Source organism: Hippichthys cyanospilos, chromosome 4 (assembly GCF_059441005.1).
Source record: "Hippichthys cyanospilos isolate Australia breed blue-spotted pipefish chromosome 4, RoL_Hcya_1.0, whole genome shotgun sequence".
In the NCBI taxonomy this organism is placed as follows: Eukaryota; Metazoa; Chordata; class Actinopteri; order Syngnathiformes; family Syngnathidae; genus Hippichthys; species Hippichthys cyanospilos.
In genome coordinates, this window is record NC_142372.1 from 17,677,628 (window position 1) to 17,692,473 (window position 14,846).

General features: G+C 39.4%; 1 long non-coding RNA gene across 1 annotated transcript in view; it reads right to left on the bottom strand.

Moving 5' to 3' along the window:
• Positions 1 to 1,059: 1,059 nt before the first annotated feature.
• Positions 1,060 to 14,846, bottom strand: part of LOC148424845 (uncharacterized) — a 29,418-nt gene continuing 15,631 nt past the window's right edge. Inside the window, exon 3 of the long non-coding RNA XR_015865468.1 lies at positions 1,060 to 1,652. This is a non-coding gene — a long non-coding RNA (uncharacterized LOC148424845). The remainder of the gene's footprint in view (positions 1,653 to 14,846) is intronic.

Consider the following 14,846-nt stretch of genomic DNA (forward strand, 5'->3'; position numbering starts at 1 on the left):
ATGGGCTCCCTCTAGTGTTATTTAAAAGAATCACTGAATTAACTGTCAAACTGTGCATAAAGTGGCCTTAACTTTTTTTTATCCACTTCAGTACATTTGTTAAAAGGTCAGAATTCTACTGTTTAAAACTTTCCACGTTTAATTATACATATTTATATGATTATATATCACCTTCTGAAATATTATTGCTCAATTTATTATAAAATAAGTGTTCTCGATATAAGATGCCTGGCTTCCTGCCTCTCACCATGTGGCTGCCACGGCACTTACATGACATTCTCACAGTTCACCACCATTTCCTTTATTATATGAACAGTGAATGTATCTTTACTCTATGTCATATGTTTTGATTTAGGGAGTTTTTGTAAAATTTTGACTTTTTAACTCATGTCTGGAGTGCCAAACTTTCAAATTTATATATACTGTATATATTGGACTAGTTCTTCGCTGTCTATATGCCTACAGTATATTTGTACATGTGGCCCCTGAAAAATGAGTTTGACCAGTAACAAGTAGTTGTTCTATTAGCATACCAAAGTTGTCATTGTGAAATGTCTTTTTGAAAGTCTGTAATGGAAAAATAAATACTAGAAAGGCACAAAGCAGTTACTAATGAGGATGAAGGCCACTTGTACATTGACCTTGAGATGGAAAACAAGGAAAAAATATAATTGGTCGAAAAACTTTGTTTACAATACGTAGACATCTCCACAATGTAATTACTTTTACCTTTACAACAATAGTCACAATTTGTACCACTCATGCATATTTGAAACACCTCTTAATATGATGTAGTACAAGTCATCACAGCACCAAGACGGAACATTTTTATGTATTTATAAAGACTATATTTGTGATGCAGACCTTGTATTTGTTCTTGTTAGAGTGTACAGGTGTACTTAATGAAGTGTCCTGGGAATGTAGACCCCCGCCCCACCCTACATATCTCTGACAAGCACTACGGAGGAAGGAAAAAAAAACTGGTTAATTTGACCCAAGAGTAAGCTGCTTTGTTTTCATTTTAGTCTTTACAATGAATACATCAGTCAGCCAAAATATCAGATAGTAAAGCGCGTTGCCAAATCTGCCGAGGGCCAAAGTTCACAGCATTGCATGTTCCGAGCCTTTCCGTCCCTCTCATCTGGTTGTGTAGCAATCCGTAAGCCTCGCTAAGACTGCATCTCTGCTTTGCTGCCAACATAATCCATCCCTGGGTACCGCTCTAAAGATTGAGTTTGGGAGCGGCAAAGACAAAGCACTTGTCACCCATGGAAGGCTCAAATGTATCCATCTGGAAAAGACATCGGAACAAAAGAGGCTTCGGGGGCAACTCGAGGTTCTCTGCCTCCAAATGGCTCCCAGGCTTGCTGGGGACTGTGACAGGGCCTCTCCTGGTGAAGCAGCCTTCTTGATGAATGACCACCTCTCCGCTCTTTATCGCCACACTAAATCAAGCGCTTACCCGGCTTTTATGACCAATTTTTGCTGCTTTGTTTGACTTTCCCCCCTCATTTTTGAATGCAACTCCAGAGGCGGCGGATTCAATCTTGGGTTAGTGTGCAATGTTCAAGTGAAGATTTGCAATCTGTGTTAATCCAATCCATTGAAACAAAATGTAGTAGACCATGGTTGGAGACAGAGACTGTTGAGATCTAAAAAAAAAAAAAAAAAAAGGGGGGGGGGGGGGGGTATACAGAATATATTACTAAATTTATTCCATCCCTGCCTTGTACCCTGTGAGAATACTGTCCCTCCCAGTGCAGACAGTGACATGGCAAATGTAATTCTGGCAAAGTATAAATTATTTATATGAGCGAGGGTCACACTTGGACTAGGTTGGAGTCTGGCCTGGGAGATTGACAGGCAGACTGAGGAAGGAAAAGGCAGGTTTCTCTTTGACGAGACGTGTTCACGGTACACGAACACAATAGCTCTTGTCTCCCTATTGTGTAACAGCTTTTCTCTTTCAGCTCTTTGTGCTTCTGCGAATGTTAAAGCGTCATTACCATTTGACAATATTAACCATACAACATGGTGAATACAATATGGTCATAAATGAGCAAGGGAACAGTCAGCCAACAGCTAACTAGACAATAGTTCCAGAAGTAAAACAAAGATATGTTGTCTTGTAAAACCTAAAAAAAAATTATAATCTTTTTTTTTTTTGTCCATAAGTACTTGGATATCATTGCTTTGTGGAGAGACAATTAAATTAGTCAATCAGCAACAGCCAGCTGTAACGTCAGCCCCATGTTGAGGGGATACATTTCTCTGTGGGCGCTGGAATACAACGCACTGACATGCTCGAATCTCTTGTATAAATGTGTATCTTCTGCACTGTTTCATCTTTTGATAAGTCAACATTTTGCACCAGAAGTGCATCCTAAAATGAGACTGAGATAAACTCTTCAATAGTTGTCCACTTTTTTTCTGTTAATCTAGAAATAGATATGATTTATTAGAAAAAAAATTCTTAATTACTCAACTTTTGTGGTTAGCTCGTCTGGCGGTTAATACATCTGCTTCACAGAGGAGAGGTCACGGTTTTGTGCGGAACAATTTTTGTCTGGCCACTGTGCTTTCCTCCCACATTCCCAAAAACATGCATGACAGCTATATTGGACTCTTTAAAATTGCCCTTATGTCTGTTTTGGAGTGTGGATGGTTGTTATGTATATGATCAATTTAGGCATCTTAACCATCCGTGCCCTGCGATTGTACTGGACAACCACTTCAGTGTACCCCGCCTACTGCCTGAAAACAGCTGGGATAGGCTCCAGCACCACCTGCAACCTTAGTGAGGGTGGATGGAACTTTTGATGTCTTTCACCCTTGTTCAATATTTTGACCATTTTTAAGTCATTTTCTTTCAAATCATTCTTGCAGTATTTTAGCCAAGGGATGGCAAACTCCTGGTAGTGTGATAACTAAGTGGTTGTGCCATGTTGAAATTTGACATGTAAGTGAAATTTCAGCTTCTTAATGTCCTCTTTCACTGCTTCCCTTCAATGTGATATGCCTTAGATATTGATCAAACAACTGGGCAAAATACTGCAAATATAAAAATAAAAAAAAATAAAAAAAATTATATATATATATATATATATATATATATATATATATATATATATATATATATATTAAATATAAAAATACCTAATGTCTCAAATGACATTTAGGAAGTCATAAAACATTTACAGTATCTGACAATAAAAAGGTCAATGAGTGCCAACTACTTTAAAAACGACATTCTCATTAATAATGTGTTTGTGCAATTTGAAATGAGCAGCAAAATCGACACGTCTTTTAATGGGAGAGCCATTTCGTCACATGTTGTCAACTGAAGATGGCATCACAGTTGCTCAGGTAAGAACCAATCACAACTCAGCTTGTGAACGTCACACACAAAACCAAGAAAACAGGCGAGCAGTTGCCTAAGCATCTGTCAAGTCATTTTCCGTAGGCAGCAGCTAGCAAAAAGGCCACACCTGAGATGGGCAAAAACGGGTAGACATTGCACCTTAATTCATTTTCCACAAAGGCAATATTCATCAGGAGAAAACGAGAGGTCTACAAAATGCAGCATTTTATTCACCTCCCACTCAAAAAATGTTTCCAAATTCCAATAACTAGATGTCCTATTAGTAAATGCAATAGTCCTTGTAATGTAGATGATGCTTGTTTTTTCGTTGTTTGTTTTTAACAGACTTTCAAATCATACCTGTATGAAGAAAGTGGCTCATGCTGTCGGTTGGTGATGGGTGGATGAATTTAATGTACTCTGTCTCCCCCTAAAGGCCATGCATAGTTATCGCGTCTAAACGAGGCTCATGTAACATAATGAACCGAAACAGCATTCACATATATTTTAGTAAATATTTGGAAAGGGATTAAAACTCATAAAAACTTCAGAATACAGCTTTACAGTAAACTATATTGTCAGCTGTCAACAGGAAGGGTAATCAGTATTCAAGTGTGATTTTTCTTTTTCTTATTTGATAGAATTAAACAGTGCAGAGTAACCTATTTGGCAGTCATCTTGGCACTTGTTGTTTTTATGACCTATCAATCACCCAAACAAAGCTGACGTGTGCGAGACAGTGAGGGGGGGCGGGGTAGGAGCTTCTGACCTGCGGCCCAGCGTGCCATTCACGAAAGGAGTGCTGCTCACCCAGGAAATCCCATTACACCCAAGTATGATGGATATCGAGGTCCATGCAGCTCATATGCGGGCTGACATATAATTTGTTTTAAATTTGTAAAAAATGGTGTGTCCACATTCACCTTTAAGCCTGTCTTTCATTTTTTTCAAATTTCTGTCCTGATCCAGAGTGAATCAGAGGTGACAGCAAGAGCACTCATCTGTCTTTGAATGGGGTATTGTCTTGACTCTAGCTGCTGAGTTGAGCATTTTAATGCAAGAACTGGTAGATTTTTAGCATTTAATTTTCTGTACATGTTTTGAATCTCGTTCATGTTTAGTATAATCTCTCATGGCTTCTCCCTGACAATATGGGCCTCCTACAGAACACTGTGAGTGGCAATGACGGATGTGTGCAAAGTTGGACAGATGATTGATGGATTAAGTTTTTAAACTGTTTCGCTCCCTGTGGATTGTGATACTTGCTCCATTTCATTTACATGAGGAAAGAATTTACTACTCATAGATAGATAAGGCATTACTCGCTTGCATATATTCAGAGTTGCACTCATTTTTGTATTTTTTTTTTGTGGGTTACTCACATGAGTACCAGGGTTAGGAGGCACGCTTTCTTTCATTGAAAACAATGTCCTTCTTAGTGTCACTCCCACATTAGCAGCGAACCGCTGCATGCACACAGCTAGCCTGCATCCTCGAAGAGTTTCATAATTCCATCAGTTACGATTTGCACGTTCAGATCCCAGTTTAATTAGTCCAAGGCAGTCAGAGGTAAATTCTCCGTCACTGTAAAAGTGACAATATAAAGGATCTCATTCACACATTCACGAGAATAATACACAGCCCCAACAGCCAGCACAAGCCGCTTCAGTAAACGAACAAATATCATCCGAATAGGAAGACATGAGATGCGCATGCTTAGCTTTATGAAAGACAAGGAGCAAACTGTTACATAGAGCTCGCGTTGTTGCAGTTTATCTCGTCACCAAGCAAGAGCACAATAAGCAATTGCTTCTTGACAAGCTTGTTTGTGAGCAATAAGTTGAGCTTTGTTCACGTGCTACTTGTCTAATACAGGATGACTGAAAATGTTCAACCCAGTATCAAACACACCAGTTTTGTGTGCTAGCTGAGGACATGAGTGGTAAAGTGTGCTTCAAGTCACGGCACATCCTGGAGGCACGTTTCAGGGAAAAAAAATGTTCAGCACGCGCTCGGTTGTTGTCATGAGTGACGATGTTATGCATCGGTGATTTTTGTTGTGGATGGGTACCTCCATACCAGTTACGTGCATCTCTGCGTATTTTCTTCATCCTTCTCAGAAAACAAATAATTTTTCATTTTAGTGTAATGCCAAGACAGTCTTCCTATAATTTCTATATGTCTGTTTGCGTGGGGAGAACATGCAAACTCCATTCAGGAAGTCCAGAGCAAGGTGGATTTGAACTCGGGTCCCTGAACTGTGAGTGCACACCACTGCTCCACCAAGCCGCCTAAGTAGGCAGATATGTTTGAAAAATGGACTCCGTAGTGAGCAAATGTCAGTTGAGTCAAATGAAAAGAGGTACGACTGTTGAATATCTTATCCCAAAACTAAAGCAAAGGTCAATCAGTCACTGGACGCGCAGTTGTTAAAAGGTCGCCCTCTCCAAGCATTTTATCGCTATTGTGTCTCCAATTGATTGTACAGGCAAGAAAGCACCCTAAACCGTTTTACATTAATTGGATAAAGAGACATCCAAGCATGCAGTCTTTGATGATGACATTTAACTCCGTAATGAACTCAGTAACCGTGTTTTGCCCAAACACCTCTCAGTGTGACAGTGTGACACAGTGCAATTTTGTGTGTGTGTTGTGGGGGTATTATCTGAACTGATTATCTACAAAAGGGAATGGGGGAAAAAATAGGTGAAAAAAACTCCACAAATAAGAGAATCTGCAGGTACCAAACTACAAGTATGAAGAGGTATTTTCTCTCTCTCTCAAAAAACCTCAAAACGTCTCACTTAAACGTTTAGGCATCGGGGCCACGTTTCAGCACTAAGCAGCAAATCCCTGTGGACATAGTGTTTGCTTTGAAAATGGTACACCATCGATAAACAGCTAATGTGTTAATTCATTTTTCCAATGAGCCGTCAAGCAACTTTTTAAAATAAAACTTTCCAACCAATCTTTGTCTGTGTGCCGGTTAGTCTCCCTGATGTTTAGTTGCAAAATTAGCTCCCGCAGGAAGTAAATAGTTAGTGCCTTATAAATTATGACTTAATCCCCCATATATATATATATATATATATATATATATATATATATATATATACACACACACACTATATATATATATATATACACACACACACACTATATATATATATATATATATATATATATATATATATATATATATATATATTCGGTCTATAAGCTGCGACTTTTTCCTCATGATTTGAGCCTTGTGGCTTATAGTCCAGTGCGCCTTATCTGTTGCTTTTTATGCTGGCCAGCAAGCAAATGTGTGTATCTGTTCAAGGTTTCAATTTATGGAACAACTATAGAACTGAAAAGATGTTCATCAATGGCTGTGCTCAAAGAGTTTTAAAAACATATTATTAAAAAAATATATATGTCTAAATTGAATAAGAGAATGTATAAAATTTTGGGTAAATTTGTGATGTGTAAATTTTATATTCCGTACACAGCATATATGATTTATTTGATGTATTTATGATCGTACAAGTTAATGATTGTTAACTTCCATGTACCATCTTTTTGCGGAAATTTCTCATGTTATTACCTTCGGCCTATAGTCCAGTGCGGCTTCTCCGTTATCCAATCGATCGCTACGCTAGACTTTTTAGCTCAATGTAAATTTTTGCAATTGCAATTCCCTTGTAATATCGCAGATTCTAATTAGTGGTAGAGTTGTATTAGACCATTGAGTTGCCGCTTCAATGCTAAATGAAGAAGCTTCACCAACAGACCTCTGCAAATCCAGATCACTGCAAGGCAAATGGATTCTAATCTCTTTTAATTCAATAGAACTGATCTTTGACCACAGAAAACATTTCCTAGTTAAATTGTAATCCCTGGCTGCTTCATTTTCCTCAACTAAGCATGCAATTTACATACATTATAGCCTGAGGTATCAACACTACGAGCATCAGTGTAAGAAGCCTGCTCCCTCAGTGTGCTTTTAAGCAGACACAATCTGGCAGCAATCAAGCATTGCTTGATGCAATTTGGAGCAACATAGATGGGAGCTTGATTTAAAACTGTAAGGAGACTTGTGGAATTTGGATTGCCCCTAACATCCAAGTGCTTCAATTTAAATGAGTTTTTTCTTCCTTCCGTGTAATAACTAGCAGTGTTTCTTGGGGACGGTCACATTTCTACCTCTTGCTTTGCTTTTATCATCAACATTACCATCACCTCTGCTCTGAACAGACATATGAAGCCATAGGACATTAAGCTTACTGCACAGAAAAGTCTGTCTCACTTATCTCTGTCTGTGCACATGCGTTCATGATCAAAGAGAACTTGAGTGTTTCTCAGTCTTTCCGACAAGCGCGCTTTCCTAAGTCTCACATGTTGATGTGACGAAGCACACTAAAGCCCCTTTCACACCAAACGGTCCAGGAACTCTGAGTCCCTGGTCGCGGGGTTCCAGGTCCCCAGTTCCTTGTCGGCGCTACACTGGTTTGCGTTCATACCGAGGGACAGTGGACGGGGTAGCCTATTAAAATTGGACTGACGACGTGAGGCGGGGGGGAGAATTGGCACCTCCCGTCTAACAAGTGACACTAACTAAAAAGGTGATTGACAAGCAGGATGATGAACTAAAGAAGTTGCCACACACTGCATGAGAATGGAGCATAATTTGCTTTTTCATGGTGGTAAGGAGCATCTGCACTGACAAAAATCAGCAGGTGTGGCTGTATGATCTTTTCGAGGGGCTTGCATCGTGGCGAGCTTTCCAGAGGACACAAAGACGCTCAGCTAAGGCGAGCGTCGCTGGGGGGGGCAAGCTATTTCCTGACAATTACTGCCATTTCAAAAATGTTTTCCAAACAGTCTTGAAATGTCTATGTAACCCAGAATACAACTTCACTTCAGTGATGTGTTGTTTGGGTTTCAACACTAGGAGACGCTTTGCAGGAGAATATGAGACAAAGAAAAATGTAAAATTCAGACGGATGCATTATTGGCCTTTGTGTGGCAACAAGAAATCAAGTAGAAATAAGAGTGTTTCCTGAGAACACTACATGTTATGAAATAAAACTGTTACAGAGTGGTACTTTACTACACAGTTGCTTACTTCTCGTTACTCAACATCACCGTGCACCGCTTTATAACTGGACCACGACTGGCTCGGCCAACTTTGGCATGCAAGTTGAATTGATCATCCATTTGGCAGCGCGAACCTTGCAGTTGGCGGACTCTGTGGGTTGATTTGGAGCACTTTTTCAAGCTGGTGTACAGGTATAGATGAATAGTATGTAGGTGCAAATACAGATATTGTTGCAATCCCGTTTTACATCATAAATAATATTCTTCATGATAAAGTATGATTGCATTTCACATATATTCAAATGTAATGCAGGAGTACCGGTACACTCATACTGAACTTTCCGTAGCTGGCAATGATGATCTTCCTTGGACCATATATTGAGATGGAATCAACAAGTAATTCACCATTGCAACTGAACTAAAAGGAATGAACGGCTCCGCAAAGAAGGGATGGGAATGTAAAATTTCCATAAATTCCTAATTTAGGTTTAAGAGTAGATCTTTTTTGTGTGGTGTCAAGGGGCTCCATAAGAAGGTCCATCACTCTAACAGAAAAACAACTTGAAAGTCATTATCACTGGGAACAAAGCCCAGCCATGGAAATGACAACATACAGTAGGAACTATATGAGAATTCAGAATCACTAGTGACTTGCTAAAGGGCCCTTCTTTCCTATGCAAGTGCATAATGACTTGTCATGTATCTGCCCTTATGTCAGCTTCCCACAAATAGGAAAAGCACAATTACCTGAAAAGAGCTGACAATATGTGAACCTTGTGTACTTATATGCATCTCCATGGTTGACAGACCGATGGCCAAATACAAAAAAAGCAGTGTTGTCAACGTAGACCAGTGTTTGATGAGAGAAATTGTACAACATGTGTTTGTTGGAGCTGTTCTGTTTCCATTATCTTTAGTGGGTTATTAGTTGCAGCTACTCCAGGAGAGGAGTACAATCGTTACCAATTACATGCATTTCAAAGTAGACAAAAACATTATCTTTTTTTTCTCTAGCCTATGAGCCTTGTTGCCTTCATTACATGTAAAGTGGTTAAGGTTAGGGTTTTAAACTAGGCTAAGGGTTTTAATCTCGGGTTTCAACCAATTGTTAGGGTTTCAAACTTTTGTGTTAAACTTTGGTTAGGGTTTGAAAGTTGGGTTTTAAATTCAGAGACAAATGCCAATAAGGATTGTCCACACATGTAAAAAGAGATCATCCTGACAACGCTGTCGACTTACGAAAGAATTGAGGGGAAAAAAGTGTTTCCATTTCTGTTTTTGTATGTCGCTGTCATGTGAATATACCATATTTAAAATAGTAGAACATTGAAAGATATGATTTGCATTTTTCTGAACATATCTCTATCACCCTCAGGCACACCAAAGGCAATTATAATTTAAAATAATCCTTCAGGCCCTTGGAGCTGGCTGCAATATACCTTCAAGGCCATATGTCCCCTGAGTTGCTCTTTTTTTTAAGGACAAATCTGTACAAAGGGATGGCAAATGGTACCAAGATTTTTGCCAAAATTGAACTTAAACAGGCCAGCATGGTGGCTGGCTAGCATGTATGCCTCACAGCTTGAAGGTCCCAGGTTAAATTCCAGCTCATCCTGGCCTTTCTGTATGGAGTTTGCTGTTCTCCCTGTGGCCGTGTAGGTTTTCTCTGTGCACTCCGGTCTCCTCCCCATTTCCAAAAACATGCATGGTAGGTGTATTAGATGTGCCAAATGGCCCTTGTGATTGTCAGAGTGAATGGATGTTTGTGTCTGTGTGCTCTGCGATTGGCTGGCAACCAGTCCAAGGTGTCTCCCGACGGCTGGAATAGGCACCGGCAACCCTAGTGGAAAAAAGTGTCTATTGGATGGATGGATGGATGGATGGATGGATGGATGGATGGATGGATGGACGGATGGATGGCAACCTATTTTGTTTTTTAAATGATTTTTTTAGTTTCCATAATTTTCTAAAAACCACCAACATTTATGAGGTTGTGATACATAGATTTTCTTGTGGCCAAATATTCAGAATAAAAGCGTTCGCATTAGCATGCATAGAGGATGAGGAGAGCGTGTGTACCAGGTCCAGCTTGCGCACAGTTGTACAATAATGAGCAAAGTGTAGGTTGCATTAAAATTCTAGCTGTAGGCTGGACTCAGAAATGACTTAATTGCCCTGGGAATCCATCGAATCACAGCCAAATTAATTGCACCATTAGCTTGGTGATTGTGTGCCTGTTTTCATATAGTATATGCATAACAACCTTGTGTGTCGAAAATACGTCAGATGATTGACAAACATGCTCCTACACAGGCTAGCTCTGAAAGAGCTAACTCGCCTTGCCAACCATCTTCTTCAGTTTACACACAATCTTGCACCTTTTTTTAGGTCCATTTCCACCTTGGGATAGCACCTGTGCTCGTTCTAGGTTTCTCACAGTTCACAAACAGGGATGTCACCTAGTATAGAGCCGTGACGTCAGAAGTATTGCCCGCACGTGATACATGCTGCCAGCATGAAGCACCAACTCCTCCTACTGGTGGAATGTGGTAAACTGAATTTTGCAGGCGTTCGACTAAAGATGGGACAGTGATTATAATATTATAATAATCATTTCTGTAGCAGAAATGTATTCTAGGTCATTAAGATTAAAATAAATAAATAAAGAAACGGTTTTAAAATGGATATAAAAAGTATCATTTACTTCCTTTGATTTAACAAGCTTCAGATATTGTCAGGCAGAACAATTCATTACTCTCACACACAATAAATATATATATATATATATATATATATATATATATATATATATATATATATATATATATATACATCCATCATTATCTTTATTGCTTATTATCCCTTTACTGCTTATCCCAGCTGTCTTCTGACAGTAGGCAGGGTACATGCTGAACTGATCGATAGCCAATCGCAAGGCATACATCAACCAACAAGCAATCGCACTCACATACACATCTAAGGGGAATTTGGAGTCTCAAATACATCTACAGTTCATGTTTTTGGGAATGCGGGGGGAAACCTAAAGCCAGCGCTCCCATGATCCTTATGTGGATAAGCGCTTAAGATAATGGATAGATGTATTGCTTGGAACTGAAATACTCTAAGTGTGGCATTTTGATTAAAAATTGCGTTTTGGGAGTATGAATTCAGCAGCAAAACCCACCCATTTTAATCCATCTGAGGGGGCGACAGAAGGTGGAAATATGGCCAGCCTCTGAGATGGCCAAAATGAGTGAATTTTGATGCTCAAGTCATCTTCAACAATCGCCATGTTAATCAGAATGTTGTGTTTAGACTGGTATATGTATTTTGAACATGTTAATGGCAAGAAAATTGTGGGGTTGACTTCCTCTTTAAATAGATGGGGGGAGCTAAATGGTAGAGAAGGGTTAGGGGGAAAATGTTGGGAGAGTGGAATGCAGTCACAGAGTCAATATATTTGTGGGTGAATTGAAATTAGCTCAATCTAAGAGTGTGAGTTGACTGTAGAGTATTTGCAAGTCATAAATCAAGTCAAAACACCAAGTCTAAAAGCAAGCCTCAATTTCTTGTGGGCAAAAATCAAGCCAGTTCACGTCCCCACTAAATTGGGGATGGACAGGAAGCCAAAGGTGAAGCAGATCACTGTGCTGATGAGAACCATTGGAATATCACGTTGAAACTGATCTGTCTTGGATTCCCGTGCTAAATTCCTCCTCTCACATCTGTCTGTCTAACTGTCTGACCCAGTTCTTCCAAGTGGTTTACCCACTCAGGCTGTCACTGAGGTGTACAGACTCAGTTATGTTGTCAAAACTGACCAGAGCGTTCTCGTGGTACTCAATAAAAAAGGTAACAAATCAATTTGGGAGTAGAAGTGTTTTAAGGACCAAAAAAAAAAAGGCTCTTCCACCAACTGGTCATCGTTTTGGCCAACCTTTTCACTGTCCTCTTTAATTTCCTTTTTTCCAGGCTTTGGTCTGCGCACTCAACTCTTTTCATCAGCAGGGGGTGCCCCAAGACTACACGACTCACAGGAACGGAGCGCTATTGCTCGGCCAGTTGTTTACAACATAAAAATAGAAGGCTGGGTTCCCTAGAAACGCCGTCATCAAAGTTCGCAGTTTGGTGTGGGATGGAGAAGCAAACTAGCGTCAGATGGCTGCATCTTCCGGGAAGGAGAGGAGGGATGGAGAAGGTCAGTTGGTGAGGCCAAGGAGGGATTTGCGTGCAAGTGATGAATAGGAATAAAGAATACATGTGACGCAGGGAAAAGTATCATTTTCCAGACATCCTTGTTGTTTTAAACTTCACCCGTAGGTCACAGTACTTGCCTACGGTGTCTGTGGCTCTTTCTAGGGAATGTATGTGTGTGTGTATATAAATATATTTGATGCATGTAAAATGACAGTTTTGCATTGGTGCCTTTTTAGCAAAGCACATTTCACCTTTACAGTACCAACTATGTCACATTTACAGTAGTAGTAAATAGTTTGGGACCACACTTTAAGTGTTGTGTTCATTATTCAGAATTTTCTTGAAGAGTATAAATTAACATGTAACCCATGAAAATTATCAAGTAATATTTGTGGCATTACTCAGTAAACAAATAAAATATTCATCAAAACAATGTTTTATCATTTCAATTGTATAAAAGATGCACCTTTTGCAGCTTTGCAAATAAACGTTTTTTCAGGTTTATAATGCGGATGTTGCTTTATGAAATGCAATGACTTTCAATTGACAGTTGTGCAATACCATGCGTGAATAGCTTGAATTTTCCGTTTAGAAGGTTCTTGACTAATTCATTTAACACAAAGAAACAACGTACAGTATAATTGGTGACAGTTCACCTTCACACTTGATCAAATTTGACCTCTAAACATTCAAATGTTCAACTAGTCGGTGTTTCAGTTCGATTGGTATTTAAAGGGACAATGTGTAAGATTTAGTTTTTCATTAACAAGGAATACATTTAAAAAATTTGCAGATAAATGTGTTCCTGATGACCAGTTGTGTTATGTATGTTTTATAATATAATATTATATATATATATATATATATATATATATATATATATATATATATATATATATATATATATATATATATATATATATATATATTCGGTATATAATCGTAGGCCTAGTTATTAAATAATATTGGGGGGCATTTTATACGGGTACACCTTTTATGTAAAAGGTGACCCTTCAGTGATCTCTCTCCAGCGTGCCTCTATTTGATCATATTTACGTACTTGTGTGGATGACGCCTCCACAGTAAGCTGCCTTTTAATCAGTAATTTGTTGGTTGACGCGGTCCCCCTCGCAAAGCTTGACATTTTACGTTCTCGGGCAGGTGCCTGTTTTATTTGCTGAAATAAGTTTGTTGTGCTGGTGCCTTTTGGTGCAACGAGCTTTAAACAAAGGTTGCAGCATGGTGTTTCATGCTCCACATCTGTCGCCACAAACCCGAGTTATTTCCAAACCACTGACGACAGAACTCCCGTATTTTAGGAACATTTTCCCTCTGCCTGTCTTAATTTGACCTGCCTCAAACCAGAATATGGAACGTGAGAGAAGCAGCCTGCTAGGTTCCCAAGAATTAGAGATAGCCTGTGAAAGACTCTGGAGAGTGAATGCAGAGCTTCAAAGTACAATATCTGTATTTGAAGAACTATTATGAAAACAGAGAAAAGGCAGATAAATGTGTTGTAGTTTACTGTGGCGATATATACACAGACTGTAATAGTAAGCTGTTTGAGTTTTCCTGATTTTTCGGGGAGGCGTGGTTAAAACAGTACCCCGTGACGCACTTTGGTGTTTGGCATGTATGACCCCAACTTAATTATTTAAGTACTTGAGGGCCTTTGACCACATCAGTGGTTATCCTGCCAAAATTACGAGTTGGATTTGTTGTGACATGGAAAGTCCCAAGACAACCCGATGGGATATATTTCTTCAAGCAAATGTATTTCCATGGCACAAACGAGTGCGTAGAAGAAAGATGCTGGATGAAGACGCACGCATTTTGTGTTTCTCACATGCGCAGCATTTGGGAGTGGGGACAATGGCTTGATCTTTCATGATTTTGAAGAATACTGTGTTTGAATCAGGGGATGAGTTCCTAGTAGAAGGGGGATGAAGGGCCTCTGCATAAGGGGGCTGCAATCACTTATTTTATCAAGTTGCTGGCAAATGCGTCTTCATTACGAAAGCATTTCTCCTCCGTTTGTTTTCCCACGTTAATCACGGATATCTTACAAAAACAGAGTGACAAATCAAACTTTTATTTATCCTTCAAGCCGACGGCAACGAAATCCACAGCAGTGGGTATAATCTAAACAGCGTGTTACGTTGGCACATACATGCTCCCTGAAAAATGCCCAAGCGAGACAGCAATC